General features: G+C 46.2%; 1 protein-coding gene across 1 annotated transcript in view; it reads left to right on the top strand.

The window, feature by feature from the left end:
* Positions 1-16,597, top strand: part of SLC6A19 (solute carrier family 6 member 19) — a 338,662-nt gene that overhangs the window by 300,000 nt on the left and 22,065 nt on the right. The gene's annotated exons all lie outside the window — the stretch shown is intronic.

The following is a 16,597-nucleotide window of genomic DNA, read 5'->3' as shown; positions in this document are numbered from 1 at the left end:
TAAAGGTGCTTGCTGGTTTACCAAGCTTGACCTCAGGGGGGCGTATAATCTTATTCGCATTAAGCATGGGGATGAATGGAAGACGGCGTTTAATACTCCGGAGGGACATTTTGAGTACCTGGTGATGCCTTTTGGGCTCACTAATGCCCCTTCTGTCTTCCAGAGCTTCATGAGTGACATTTTCCAGGACTTTGTGGATACATTTTTGATTATCTATCTGGATGATATTTTGATCTTCTCCAAGGATTGGGATTCTTATGTGGAACATGTTCGGACTGTGTTCCGGATCTTGAGGGAGAATTCCCTGTATGTCAAAGGATCGAAATGCCTTTTTGGGGTACAGAGGATTTCATTTTTGGGATTTATTTTGTCTCCGTCAACTATTGAAATGGACCCAGCCAAGGTACAGGCCATTTATGATTGGGTTCAGCCCACTTCTTTGAAGGCCCTCCAGAAGTTTTTGAGTTTTGCTAATTTTTATCGGAAATTTATACCAAATTTTTCTAGTATTGCCAAGCCATTGACTGATCTGACTAAGAAGGGTGCTGATGTGTTGAATTGGTCTCCGGAGGCTGTTTCTTCCTTTCAGGAGCTGAAGCGAAGATTCACTTCTGCCCCGGTTTTGCGGCAACCTGATGTCTCACTCCCGTTCCAGGTAGAGGTGGACGCTTCTGAGATTGGTGCAGGAGCTGTTTTGTCCCAAAAGGATCCTGTAACATCTAAAATGAATCCCTGTGCTTTCTTTTCCTGAAAGTTCTCTCCATCTGAACGTAACTATGATGTGGGGGAATCGGGAGCTGTTAGCCATGAAATGGGCATTTGAGGAGTGGAGACATTGGTTCGAGCGAGCTAAACATCAAGTCGTGGTCCTCACTGACCAGAAGAATTTGATTTACCTGGAGTCGGCCAAACGCTTGAACCCTAGACAGGCTAGGTGGGCCTTGTTTTTTACACGTTTTGATTTTGTGGTCTCTTTTCTTCCTGGCACTAAGAATGTCAAGGCCGACGCTCTCTCTAGGAGCTTCTTTGCTGATTCTCCTGTGGTGACCAAGCCTGCTACCATCTTAGGTGAAGGGGTAGTTCTTTCTGCCATCTCGCCCGATTTGAGACGTGCTCTGGAACAGTTTCAGGAGGACAAACCTGAGCGTTGTCCCAGTGGAAAGTTGTATGTTCCTGACCAGTGGAAGAAGAGAGTGATGTCTGAAGTTCATTGCTCTGCATTGGCTGGTCATCCAGGTATTTTTGGTACTAGAGATCTGGTGAGTCGGTCTTTTTGGTGGCCCGCCTTGTCTCGTGATGTCAGGAATTTTGTGCAGTCCTGTGGGACTTGCTCCCGGTCTAAACCTTGTTCTCGCTCTAGTGGGTTGTTGATGCCTTTGCCGGTCCCCAGGAGGCCATGGACCCATATTTCAATGGATTTCATCTCTGATATGCCTGTCTCTCAGAGAATGACTGTTATTTGGGTAATTTGTGATAGGTTCTCTAAGATGGTTCATCTTGTACCACTCACTAAGTTGCCATCTTCCTCTGAGTTGGTGCCCCTGTTTTTGCAACAGGTGGTTCGCTTGCACGGGATTCCTGAGAACATTGTATCTGACAGAGGAGTTCAGTTTGTGCCTAGATTTTGGAGAACTTTCTGTTCCAAGCTGAGAATTCAGTTGTCCTTCTCCTCTGCTTTTCACCCTCAGACCAATGGGCAGACTGAGAGAACAAACCAAACCTTGGAGTCGTATTTGAGATGTTTTATTTCCGCTGATCAGGATGATTGGGTTTCATTTTTGCCCTTGGCCGAATTTGCTTCAAATAATAGAGCTAGTTCTGCCACTTTGATGTCACCTTTTTTTTGTAACTTTGGGTTTCATCCTCGATTTTCTTCAGGGCAGGTGGAGCCTTCTGCCTGCCCAGGTGTTGACACTGTGGTGGAGAAAATGCACCAGATCTGGGACCAAGTGGTGGATAAGTTATCTCTCTCCCAGGAAAAGGCCCAGCGGTTTTCCAACTGACATAGGACCATTGGTCCCCAGTTTAAGGTTGGTGATATGGTTTGATTATCATCAAAAAATATCGCTATGAAGGTGGCTTCTCCTAAGTTTAAGCCTAGATTTATTGGACCTTACAAGATTTTGGAGATTATTAATCTGGTCTCTTTTCGTTTGGCTCTTGCTGTCACATTTAAAATCCATAATGTGTTTCATAAGTCCTTGTTGAAGAGGTTTGTTGAACCAGTTGTTCCTGGGGTGGCACCTCCGGACCCTGTATTGTTGAAGGTAACATGGAATATGAGGTAGAGAAGATACTGGATTCCCGTCTGGCTAGACGGAGACTCCAGTATTTGGTTAAGTGGAAGGGTTATGGTCAGGAGGATAATTCCTGGGTCTCTGCCTCTGATACTCATGCCAAAAGATTGGTGCGTGCCTTTCATCGGGCTCACCCTGATCGCCCTGGTGGCGTGGATGAGGGTTCGGTGACCCCTCCTCAAGGGGGAGGTACTGTTGTGAGTTCATTTTCCCCTTCACCATTGAGGTCTGATGAACTCCCTCTTCTGGTGAAGGAAGGTAGTAAAGCTGATTACCAAGCACCTGAGCAGGATGATGATGACTGGGTGAATGGGATTGCTGACTGGATATAAGGCAGCCGACGCCCTTCTGCCTTGCTGGTGATTTCTCAGAGGGATTCTAGGAGACCAGTCTGATTCCTGCTCCTCAAAAGCTAAGTTTTCTGCTCTGCTTTTTGCATTTGTGTTTTGGTTTTGTTTTGCCTTGTTTTTCTGGATTTCTGCCATCCCCTGCTGGGGTGAGCTGAATTCCTTTTTGCTCTGTCTTCAGAAAATACCTGAGTACTGATATAGTCTTTTTGAAGCCTAGCATCTTCAGGGCTTTTTTCCCTATCAGTCTGTTGGCTCTTGTTTTGATAGGGTTTTGGCGGATTGCAGACAGCAGCTTTTCTATCCTGTCCTATTTAGTTAGCTTGGGCCCCATCATTTGCTCAGCCTATCTTTCTATCTGTGTGTGAGTGTTTTTTCATCTTGCTTCACCGTCATTATATGTTGGGGGCTGCCTATTGCTTTTGGGTTTGCTCTGGGGCAGTTTAGATTTCCCTTTCTGTCTTTAGGCTATTTAGTTCTCTGGCTGTGATCGAGGGGTCTAGGGCACCGTAGGAACCCCCCACGGCTACTGCTAGTAGTTGTTGATAGGTTCAGGAGTCTGCAATCCGATAGCCGCCAACTTCTCTGGTTTTCTGGACTTAGCTAGTATTTCTGTTTTTGCCTCCTACGGTGACTCATTCATAACAGTACTCCCTCCTGCCCAGCCTGGTTCCAGTATGTCTGCTGTTTCCGGGTAGTGTCAACGTCACTTTGCCACCATTGCGTTGACCTGTCGTGTTGCGGTCGGGTTAGCCGACTCTATGGTGCCTGCAATTTAGGTGATTTCTATGTGGGCTGCGGGTTCTGGCAATAAAGGCTGGTTCCGTAGTGCCAAAAGGACAAACACCCCCTGTAGGACTGTGGGTTTTGGTAACTGTGGCCGGCTCGCCGCCTTGCAACTTCGTTTTTCATGGGAACCTTCTGCTGCCCCTCCGGGTTCCAGCACTGTCAGCTGGTCCTCCGTAGTTCCATTGGCTCTTGTAGCTTCTGTTATCCATTCGGGTTCCAGCACCGTCAGTTGGTACTCAGCAGTGTCTGTGGCACGGGTATTCCCTCCTGCCCAGCCTGGTTCCAGCACGCCAGCTGTTTCCGGGTATGGTCAACGTCACTTTGCCACCAATGCGTTGTCCTGTCGTGTTGCGGTCGGGTTAGCCGACTCTATGGTGCCTGCAGTTTAGGGGCTTCCTATGTGGGCTGCGGGTTCTGGCAATAAAGGCTGGTTCCATATTGCCAATAGGACAAGCATCCCCTGTAGGACTGTGGGTTTCGGTAACTGCGGCCGGCTCATGGCCTTGCAACTTTGTTTTTCATGGGTACCTTCTGCTGCCCTTCCGGGTTCCAGCATCGTCAGCTGGTTCTCGGAAGTGCATTTGGCTTAGGTGCCTCCATCTCGGTATCAGAGTTCCAGCAACGTCTGCTGGTCCTTGGTAGTGCTTTCTAGCACAGGTACCTCCTGCTTAGTAACCGGGTTCCAGTAACGTCAGCTGGTCCTCGGTAGTTCCATTGCCTCTTGTTCCTTCTGCTGCCCCTCCGGGTTCCAGCACCGTCAGCTGGTCCTCGGTAGTGCCATTGGCTCTTGTTCCTTCTGCTACCCATCCGGGTTCCAGTACAGTCAGCTGGTTCTCAGCAGTTCCTCAGCCTTCTTGTACCTTCTGCTACATTTCCAAGTTCAAGCTCTTGGAAATGGTTTTTGGTTATCACTCTGGATCTCCCTGACAACGACCCTGAAGACCACCCCGAAGAAGACGACGACCACGAAAACGATAACCCTGAAGACGACGACCCAGAAGACCACCCAGAAGAAGACCAAAAAGATGACCCTGAAGAAGATGACCAAGAGGACAAAGAACGTGAAGACAACCACCAAGATACAGAAGACCAAGAATCAGAAGACCAAGAAGCAGAAGAACAAAAAGCAGAAGAACATTAAGCATAAGACTAAAAATCAGAGCAAAAGATATTATCTAAATTATAAGCAGAAGAAGACTAAGCTGTGTATGGGGGTGAGTCCATTCCTCCTCGTGGTGCCCCTGGAAAATGCCTGCTGCTGCAGACCAAACTGAACGCGGACAAATCCTGTTGTAAATCTTGTGACAGGCAGAACGGAAGGTGTAATCTTCAAACTTTTATAGATAACAACTACAGGAATGACTGTCACAAATAAGAATATGATGAAGAAGAATAGGAAGAAGATGACGAAGTAGAATATGAAGAAGAATAATCGTTGAATAAGAAGAATATGAAGAATGTAAAAAAAATAATAGGAAGAAGGTGAAGAAGAAGAAGATGAATAAGGTGAAGAAGAAGTTGATGAAAAAGATGCTACTGCTGAGGATCATGAAGGAGAAAGTGTGAGAGAAGTAAAAAAGAACGTGAAGAGCATGGAAGTAGTGAAACATACATATCTGACAAAATATAAAAAAGGTTAACATAGTCAATATCTTTGTAACTCCGAACCTCTTTAAAAAAAATAATAATCCTGCTATTCCATTTTATTGGGCTAAACCTCTATGCCTTTAATGTCTCCTCCACCTCCCCCAATGCATTCTACATTATTATTAGTTGTTTTTCTTCATGTAGAATTAACCTACAAGGAAAGAAAGGGTTTTTTTTTTTATTCCAATATTTCTGTCCCACTGACTTGCATTGGTTTCCGGTATCAGAATCGGCGATATCCGATAGTTTTTGGATATCGGTCCGATCCAATCCGATATTTCACGATATCGGATGGTACCGCTCAACACTACTGATGAGTCCAAATTTGAGATCTTTGGTTCCTACCACCGTGTCTTTGTGTGACACAGAAAAGGTGAACGGATGGACTCTACATGCCTGGATCCCACCGTGAAGCATGGAGGAGGTGTGATGGTGTGGGGGTGCTTTGCTGGTGACACAGTTGGTGATTTATTTAATATTGAAGGCATGCTGAACCAGCATGGCTACCACAGCATCTTGCAGCGGCATGCTATTCCATTCGGTTTGCGTTTAGTTGGATTATCATGTCATGGTTCTGTCAGCGCGGCGTGCAGCCACCGCTGAGCAGGGACTCACACTGCAGGGGGGCCCGGGGTCAGATACAGCTGGGAAGCTCAGGAAACAGGACCTGGAGATGCTGAAGTTAGCAAGCAGTGAAGGACCTATGGTCATGTGACTGCAAGGGGCGGGGCTTAGCGTCCTGCTGCCAGAGATCGGCAGGACACAAATAAAGGGATGCTCAGGTCAGTCAAACAGGGGTCATACACAGAGATAGCAGTACAGTACCAGGGATGAGACAGAACAGATAGTCGGGGCCAGGCAGCGGTCAAAGTCAAACAGACATAGAAGGTACCAAGCAGAATCCAACAAGCAGTATCCAGAGAACAGACCGAGTCGAAACCAAAGTATCAGGCAAACAAGAACACAGCACAAACACACTCAGGGGTCAACACACTCTGCCAAGGGCGAAAGTATAACTGACGGGGATTGAAGCTTCCTAAGACTAGAAAAAGCTTTCCCAGAACCAAGAAGAGGCCACAATAATAAGCCCCAGGTGTGCAGGTAAGAGCCTGCACTGAGATCATAACATTTAACCCCAGAAGTGCAGGTCCACCAGCACTGGTTCCAGACATTAGCCCCAAGCGTGCGGGTCCAACCCGCACTGGGAACATGACAGTACCCCCCCTCTCAACGGAGGGCCTCTGGACCCCCAGGCTTGCCCGGATACCTAGCATGGAAAGCCCGAACCAGGCGATCCGGGCCGGCACCCAGGACCTGTTCTCTGGCCCATACCCCTTCCAATGAACCAGGTACTGTACTGACCGCCGTACCAACCTGGAATCTACGATATGATCAATCTCATATTCCACATGTCCCTCAACCAAAACCGGAGGAGCAGCAGACTCGGACTCTCCCCGTACTGCTTCAAAAGGTTTCAGTAGAGATCTATGGAAGACGTTAGGGATCTTGAAAGAGGGTGGAAGGCACAGCCTGTACGCCAGTGGATTGATTTTTTCCACAATCTTGTACGGGCCAATGAATCTGGGGCCCAACTTGGCTGAAGGAATCTTCAACTTAATGTTTCGAGTGGAGAGCCAAACTTTCTCTCCAACCTGAAACGTGGGACCAGTTGTTAGTTTCCTGTCCATGAAAAACTTATACCTGCCTTGAGACCTAGATATATTCCGCTGGACTTCCGCCCACGTATTTTTTAATCGCTGAACAGAGCCCTCAGCCCTGAGACACCCCGAATCCAGACGAGAAAACTCACCGAAATGAGGACTGAACCCATAGTTTATCAAGAAAGGAGACATACCCGTGGATTGACTCACCTGACTATTGAAGGCAAATTCAGCCATCGGCAGTACATCACACCAGTCATTCTGTCTAGCAGAAGTCAGACATCTGAGGATCTGTTCCAGAGACTGATTAGTGCTTTCCGTCTGACCATTGCTCTCAGGATGGTATGCAGACGAAAAAGGACAGAGACATCCCTAATTTTTTGCAGAAAGCACGCCAAAACTTAGCCACAAACTGCACACCACGATCAGACACCACATTCAGGGGTACCCCATGCAACCGGACCACATGCTGCACAAACAATCTGGATAAAGTCTCAGCTGAAGGTAGTGCGGACAGGGGTACAAAATGAGCCTGCTATGAAAATCTGTCCACCACTACCCATACCACCGTATTACCCCTGGATGAAGGATGATTGGTAACAAAATCCATGGACAGGTGGGTCCATAGTCTTTCGGGAACTGCCAAGGGCATCAGCTCCCCCACCGGCCAGCTATGAGAGCTTTTATAACGAGCGCAGACCCCACAACCAGAAATGAATTTTTTTATGTCAGAACCAAGGGTAGTCCACCAAAAGATCTTATCCACCGCCAGACGCGTGGCTGATATACCAGGGTGAGCACTCAGCTTGGATTCATGGAACTCCTGCAAGAGTTTCAGGCGAAGTTGCTCTGGGACAGACAACTTGCCCCCTGGCTTGGCCGCAGAAGCCAGCAACTGGGCCCCCTCAATCTCCCGTTCCAATTCAGACGAGATCCCTGCTAACTAGAGTTGAGCGATACCATCCGATACTTCAAAGTATCGTATCGGATGGTATCGGCCGATCTTTAAAAAAAGTATCGGTATCGCCGATTCCGATACCGGAAGTCCCATTCAAGTCTATGGGACTTCCGGTATCGGAATAAGAAAAACCCTTTCCTGCCCTTGTACAGCCTCTCTGGGGTCTGTACGGGCCTTTCGGGGGGCTGTGCCGGCCTGCCAGGGGGGCTGTGCAGGCTCCGGTGGTCTGTGCCGGCCTGCCGGGGGGCTGTGCCGGCCTGCCGGGGGGCTGTGCCGGCCTGCCGGTGGTCTGTGCAGGCTCCGGGGGGCTGTGCCGGCCTGCCGGGGGGCTGTGCAGGCTCCGGGGGGCTGTGCCGGCCTGCCGGGGGGCTGTGCAGGCTCCGGGGGACTGTGCCGGCCTGCCGGTGGTCTGTGCAGGCATCGTCCGATGGGACTACAAGTCCCATCGGGCGATGCCTGCTACCATGACAGTGATTGACACATTAGCCAATGATGGGACAGTAGTAGTCCCATCATCCGGCTAATGTGTTAAATGTAAAAAAAAAAAAAAAAAAATTACATGCTACATACATACAACATGCATACTACATACATGCTACATTCATACTACATACTACATACATGCTACATTCATACTACATAAATACTACATGCAACATACATACTACATATATACTACATGCATGCTACATACATACTGCATGCTACATACATACCACATATATACTACATACATACTACATGCATGCTACATGCTACATACATAACACATATATACTACATGCATGCTACATACATACTACATGCTACATACTACATATATACTACATGCATGCTACATACATACTACATGCTACATACTACATATATACTACATGCATGCTACATGCTACATACATACTACATATATACTACATGCATGCTACATACATACTACATGCATGCTACATACATACTACATTCATGCTACATACATACCACATGCATGCTACATATATACTACATGCATGCTACATACATACTGCATGCTACATACATACTACATACATACTACATGCTACATACATACCACATATATACTACATACATACTACATACAATACATTCATACAATACATACATAGACATACAGTACATATAACATAGAGTAACATACTTACCAATACTTGTCACATTGTTCCCCGAAGCCATTGTCTTTTCCGGAATAAATATTAACATAACAAACCACAAAAATACTCACCCACGATCCGAAGCAGTCCACGAGTGTGTCCCACGACGATCTTGGGTAGAGAACTGCAGCATCAGATGATGCTGCCGTTCTCTACTGGCTGCAGGAATCCAATGACAGAAGGTAGGTATCCTTCCGCACTGTATTCCTCCGCCACTTAAAAAAAAAAAAGTCCCTAGTCTCACTTTATGCCATTGCTGCGTGGGAAATTCCCACACAGCAATGGCATAAAGTGAGACTAGGGACTTTTTTTTTTTTTTTAAGTGGCGGAGGAATACAGTGCGGAAGGATACCTACCTTCCGTCATTGGATTCCTGCAGCCCGTAGAGAACGGCAGCAACAGCTGATGCTGCAGTTCTCTACCCAAGATCGTCGTGGGACACACTCGTGGACTGCTTCGGATCGTGGGTGAGTATTTTTGTGGTTTGTTATGTTAATATTTATTCCGGAAAAGACAATGGCTTCGGGGAACAATGTGACAAGTATTGGTAAGTATGTTACTCTATGTTATATGTACTGTATGTCTATGTATGTATTGTATGAATGTATTGTATGTAGTATGTATGTAGTATATATGTGGTATGTATGTAGCATGTAGTATGTATGTAGTATGTATGTAGCATGTATGTAGTATGTATGTGGTATGTATGTAGCATGTAGTATGTATGTAGCATGCATGTAGTATATATGTAGCATGTATGTAGTATGTATGTGGTATGTATGTAGCATGTAGTATGTATGTAGCATGCATGTAGTATATATGTAGTATGTATGTAGCATGTAGTATGTATGTATGTAGTATGTATGTGGCATGTAGTATGTATGTGGCATGTAGTATGTATGTAGCATGCATGTAGTATGTATGTAGCATGCATGTAGTATGTATGTAGTATGTATGTAGTATGTAGCATGTATGTAGTATGTATGTGGTATGTATGTAGCATGTAGTATATATGTAGTATGTATGTAGTATGTATGTGGTATGTATGTAGCATGTAGCATGCATGTAGCATGCATGTAGCATGTATGTAGTATGTATGTAGTATGTATGTAGCATGCATGTAGCATGTATGTAGTATATATGTAGTATGTATGTAGTATATATGTAGTATGTATGTAGCATGTAGTATGTATGTAGCATGTAGTATGTATGTAGCATGCATGTAGTATGTATGTAGCATGTATGTATGTAGCATGCATGTAGTATGTATGTAGCATGTATGTAGCATGTATGTAGCATGTATGTAGCATGTATGTAGTATGTATGTAGTATATATGTAGTATGTATGTAGTATGTAGTATGTATGTAGCATGCATGTAGTATGTATGTAGTATGCATGTAGTATGTATGTAGCATGTAGTATGTATGTAGCATATATGTAGTATGTATGTAGTATGTAGTATGTATGTAGCATTTATGTAGTATGTATGTAGTATTTTTTTTTTTTTTTTTTTTTTTTTAACATTTAACACATTAGCCGGATGATGGGACTACTACTGTCCCATCATTGGCTAATGTGTCAATCACTGTCATGGTAGCAGGCATCGCCCGATGGGACTTGTAGTCCCATCGGACGATGCTTGCACAGACCCCCGGACATCAGCACAGCCCCCCGGCAGGCCGGCACAGCCCCCCGGCAGGCCGGTACAGACCCCCACAGGGTGCACAGACCACCGGCAGGCCGGCACAGCCCCCCGGCAGGCCGGTACAGACCCCCACAGGGTGCACAGACCACCGGCAGGCCGGCACAGCCCCCCGGCAGGCCGGTACAGACCCCGGGCAGTCCACACAGCCCCCCGGCAGGCCGGCACAGCCCCCCGGCAGGCCGGCACAGCCCCCCGGCAGGCCGGCAGAGACCCCCGGAAGGCCCGAAATGACGGCGCATCATGATGCGCACACACCGCGCATCATGATGACGTCAGTCTGTCAATCAACTTTGAATTCCGATTCCGATGCCGAATTCCGATATTGAAAAAATATCGGAAGTCGGTATCGGAATTCCGATACAGCAAGTATCGGCCGATACCCGATACTTGCGGTATCGGAATGCTCAACACTACTGCTAACACAACCCCAGGGTGAAGAATGGAGAACGGTGGCTCAGGCGAAGACACAGAATGAAAACTGCGAGATAAGGCGTCAGCCTTAACATTCTTTGACCCTGGATGAAATGTAATAGAAAACTGAAAACGGGAAAAAAAAAAAGCTACCAACGGGCCTGTCTGGGCGTTAGTCTTTTAGCAGACTAAATGTATGACAAATTTTTGTGATCGGTGATCACAGTAACCAGGTGACTGGCCACCTCCAAAAAGTGCCTCCATTCTTCAAACGCCAATTTGACCGCAAGAAGCTCTCTATTGCCTACATCGTAATTTCTTTCAGCAGCAGAGAACTTACTGGAAAAGAAAGCACATGGCCTGAGGTTGGTTAGAGTGGCAGGCCCTTGGGACAACACCTCCCCCACCCCCACCTCGGAGGCGTCCACTTCCATAACAAATGGTTTGGATGGATCTGGCTGTACTAACACACGAGCAGACATAAAGCATTTTTTCAGAGTCGCAAAGGCCTCTTTTGCGAGCGAGGACCAATTTCTCACATCCGCACTTTCGCCTGTTAGATCTGTGAGTGGTTTGACCACCTGTGAAAACCCCCGAATAAATTTGCGGTAATAATTGGCGAACCCCAAGAAGCGCTGAAGACCCTTAACATCTTGGGGTTGCACCCAATCCGCAATGGCCTGCACCTTCTTGGGGTCCATGCGAAAACACTTTCAGGACACAATCCCAAAAAAAGACAATTCCTGAACAAAAAACACACATTTCTCCAATTTGGCAAACAGATGATTTTCCCTCAGTCTTCGGAGAACAGTTTGTGCATGTTTCAGATGAGAATGACTGTCGGAGGAGTATATCAAAATATCATCTAAGTAGATAACAAAATGACCAATGAGATCCGAGAATACTACGTTGATGAAATTCTGAAATATGGTGGGGGCATTGGTAAGATCAAACGGCATGACTAAATTTTCAAACAGTCCCTCGGACGTGAGGAATGCCGTTTTCCATTCATCCCCCTCCCGAACCCTTATCAAATTATATGCCCCCTGAAGATCCAGTTTAGAGAACCATTTTGCCCCTGACAGTTGGTTACACAAATCGGGAATCTACGGAAGGGGGTACGTATTCCGTACAGTAATCTTATTAAGCTCACGAAAATTGAGACAGGGATGTAAACCGCCATCTTTTTTCTTTACAAAAAAAAACCTGCCGCCACAGATGAGACTGAGGGACGTATGTGCCCCTTGCGAAGACTCTCAGCAATGTAATCCTTCATAGCTAAGCGCTTAGGGCCAGATAAATTAAACAGATGGGCTTTAGGCAATTTAGCCCCCGGGACTAGCTCGATAGCGCAGTCAAAGGGTCTATGTGTTGGCAACGTCTCGGCCTCGCTTTTCAGAGAATACATCTTCGAAGTCTTTCAGGTACTCCGGAATACCTTCCAGCTCGACAGATGACACAGATTTAACAGGTTCAACCAGCAGTGCAGATTTATCGCATAACTTAGAATCATTAAACCCCCATTGAACAATCTCCCCCGTTTTCCAGTCAATAACTGGGTTATGGCGTTGTAACCAGGTCATGCCCAACACCAACCCTGCTGGTAGATTGTCCAGAACCAAACAACTTAAGTTATCCACATGAGTAGCGCCCACTCTGAGCAAAAACAAATAAGACATAAAGAGAATTCCCTCTTTAGTGAGGGGGGGAGCCAATGGTCATCACCTTGATCGGAACCTTGAGCCTAGCTGTCCATATCTTGCAGCGTGTGACCAATTGGGAGTCAATAAGATTGATGGATGATCCCCAGTCCACGAAGGCTGAAGAGGAAAAAGAACAACCGTCCACTAACAGTTCCACATGAAGCAAAACCTTAGAAAACGAGGAAAAGGGTGCCTGAGGGTCTGAGTAGTCTCCCCGCTTACTACCCAGACCGAGTCATTTCCCGCCGACCGGATCGAGGATGGGCAATCAGGACACACCCTTTTCCAATGTCCCGTTTTACCGCAGTAGAAGCATAACTGCTTTTCCCTCCGGCGTTTTCTCTCCTTATCCTTCAGGGAGAGAGTGCCTATGTCCATGAGTCACAACCAAAAAATCGTCACGGAAGGTACCGTGAAGACTCAAGAAATGAAAAACAGTAATATTAGTAAAAATATAATTTTTATTAATTATCAATTAAAATTACATAATTATATTAAAAAGACAGGACTAATTGGTCTCCAACATGGGGGGTAGGGATAACCAGCAAGGAAAATATATAGTATCCCCACAATGTGCAAATTATCTATTTCAATTATATCCAAAAACCAGAAAAAATCCCTCCAAAGCAGAAGAAAAGCAGTGTATTAAAGGCCTATATTCCAACAGCAGTTACAAAAACTTGCCAAAATAAAGCGCTATAAGCACTAATTGGAAAAGGTGGGCCTATTCAATATGAAGGATGGCTAGGAAAAATGTTGCACTTCAGGAAGATACATTCAAGAAGACAGGGCACAGCAAAGGTCCCATAAATGGATAGAGTGCAAGGCAATATTGAAATAAGATTTTTACCTGTAGCTGGCTACTGAAAAGAGCCGATGGAAAGGCTGAAATGCTGGTGAACCTTTTCCCCCACCGCCGCCCGACAGCACTGTTTCGCATAAGTAGCTTCTTCCCAGGGCGTTCTAGTCCATGAGCTCAGAGACAGTCTCTTTTCCACTGGGGAACAATGGAGTCTCCACCTACAACACCCCCCTGGCCCGCAACCTGTGGTCCATCCAGATGGCCTGGGTCATGGCGTCCTCGAGAGAGTTAGGTGGGGGATGTAACGTCAAGGCATTCTGCAGCCGCTCGGACAAGCCTCTGCGAAAGAGTCCTCGAAGCGCGGCATTGTCCCAAGAGACCTCTGCGGCCCAGCGGTGGAATTCAGTACAAAACCACTCAGCTGAGTGTTTCCCCTGACAGACACTCATCACCATGTCCTCTGCCAATCGTAATCGGTCCTGCTCATCATATATGTGCCCGAAGGCCTCAAAAAATGCATTCAACGGCACTCTCTCAGGCAGTGGGAGGAAGGGAAAAAGCCCAAGCTTGTGGGGACCCTCTTAATAAGGACATAATGACCCCTACCTTCTGTCTTTTGTCCCCAGAGGAACGTGGTCTCAAACTAAAAAAAAATTTGCAACCCTCCATGAAGATCCTGAACTCCTTTTTGTTCCCAGAAAAGAAGTCAGGCAGTTTAACAGGTGGTTCCGGGGACACCAGAACAACATCACTCGCCCCAGCCCCCAGAGACGTAGCAGATAAAGCCCCTCACACTCTCAGAAACCTGCTGCTGAGAATGAGCAAGAGCTTGCTGCTCCAGAGATAAACCCTGAAACATCTGACTCAGATTTTATCTGTTCAGCCAGAGACTGTATGGGATCCATAATTCTCTGCACAAAAAAACCCCCAAAACTTAATGGTCAGTTATAATGTCACGGTCCTGTCAGCGCTGGCGTGCAGCCACCACTGAGCAGGAACTCACCCACACTGCAGGGGGGCCCGGGGTCAGATACATCTGGGAAGCTCAGGCAAACAGAACCTGGAGACGCTGAAGTTAGCAAGCAGTGAAGGACCTATGGTCATATGACTGCAAGGGGCAGGGCTTAGCGTCCTGCTGCCAGAGACCGGCAGGACACAACTACAGGAATGTTCAGGTCAGACAAACAGGGGTCATACACAGAGATAGCAGTACAGTACCAGGGATGAGACAGAACGGATAGTCGGGGCCAGGCAGCGGTCAAAGCCAAACAGACATAGAAGGTGCCAAGCAGAATCCAACAAGCCGTATCCAGAGAACAGACCGAGTCGAAACCAAAGTATCAGGCAAACAAGAACACAGCATAAACACACTCAGGGGTCAACACACTCTGCCAAGGGCGAAAGTATAACTGACGGTGATTGGAACTTCCTGAGGGTATAACAAGCTTTCCCAGAACCAAGGAGAGGCCACAATAATAAGCCCCAGGTGTGCAGGTAAGAGCCTGCACTGAGATCATCAGAAAGTTGTGGGAAGCAGGGTGTGTTGCAGTCCGCGCTGCCGAGATTCACAAATCACCTGGGATGCAAGATGTTGTAGCAGTGTACTCCTTTATTTCCTCCTACGCGTTTCGGCGCCCTTCCTGGCACCTTCCTCAGGGTTAATCCACACTGGGATCATGACACATCATTTATTTTGCAACAGGACAATGGCCCGAAACACACCTCCAGGCTGTGTAAGGGCTATTTGACAAAGAAGGAGAGTGATGGGGTGCTATGCCAGATGACCTGGCCTCCACAGTCACCAGACCTGAACCCAATCGAGATGGTTTGGGGTGAGCTGGACCGCAGAGTGAAGGCAAAAGGGCCAACAAGTGCTAAGCATCTCTGGGAACTCTTTCAAGACTGTTGGAAGACCATTTCCGGTGACTACCTCTTGAAGCTCATCAAGAGAATGCCAAGAGTGTGCAAAGCAGTAATCAAAGCAAATGGTGGCTACTTTAAAGAACCTAGAATATAAGACATATTTTTAGTTGTTTCACACTTTTTTGTTAATTATATAATTCCACATGTGTTAATTCATAGTTTTGATGCCTTCAGAATGAATCTACAATTTTCATAGTCATGAAAATAAAGAAAACTCTTTGAATGAGAAGGTGTGTCCAAACTTTTGGTTATAGTTAAAACATGAAACTGTTAAAAATGGAGCAGTATAATATGCAGGGAGAACAGATCATGTATAGGTGATATCACAGGGAAACATAATAGGAAGTAGGTATAATCAAAATAATGTTCATACCCCAAAATAAATTTTATAAATTGAATAAAAATATAGCAGCAGCATCAGCAGCTATAAATATTGAAAAAAAAAATCTAAGTGGATTTGATAATTAGACTATACAGGCACACCAGCAAATATCGTAAGAACATAGCATATAATAGGGAATAACACTAAGCCAGAATACTCCATACGTTTTGCCAAGTGGCTTTCTCAAGGAGTATAAGAAAAGGGAAAAATGTAGAGAAATATACATGCCATCCCAACCAATGGATGGAAAAGATTAATAGTTTGTCCTGATTAATAAATCAAGAAAATATGTGGAAGGGCTTTTACATTTATTTTTGTATTAAAAAAATGTTAAGTGCGCTATGTTTTTTTACAAGTGTTACTAGCCACCATATTTTTCGATTTATAACACGCACTTTTTTGTCCCAAAAATAGGGGTGCTTCTTATAATCCCAATGTAGCTTTCGGGGAAGGTGCAACTGCGGTGGAGCGGGGTCAGAAAAGTCGGCGGTGGCAGGAGTGGCTGCGGCATCGGGCTGTGAGGACGAGGTGCAAGGCTGTGGCGGGCTCTGGGCTTTCACAAATTGTCGGGAGTCCCCGCACTTCCCATCCTTTTCATCTCAGTTTCAGAGATCTCACTATGCGCATGCGCCACCTCCGGCAGCCAATTTCCCGAAGTCCATCACAGTGAAAAGAATGGGAAATGTACAGACTCATGATATTTTCTGAATGCCCAGAGCTCTCTGCACTCACACCACCAAACATCCCCTGCTCTCAGCCCAGAGGTCTGCAGCATCACACCACTTCTGCCACCGCCTTCCTG

Source organism: Dendrobates tinctorius, unplaced genomic scaffold (genome assembly GCF_039654945.1).
Source record: "Dendrobates tinctorius isolate UK_male_01 unplaced genomic scaffold, ASM3965494v1 ptg000102l, whole genome shotgun sequence".
In the NCBI taxonomy this organism is placed as follows: Eukaryota; Metazoa; Chordata; class Amphibia; order Anura; family Dendrobatidae; genus Dendrobates; species Dendrobates tinctorius.
The sequence above is the reverse complement of the archived record's forward strand: the minus strand, read 5'-3'. Positions and strand labels throughout refer to the sequence as shown.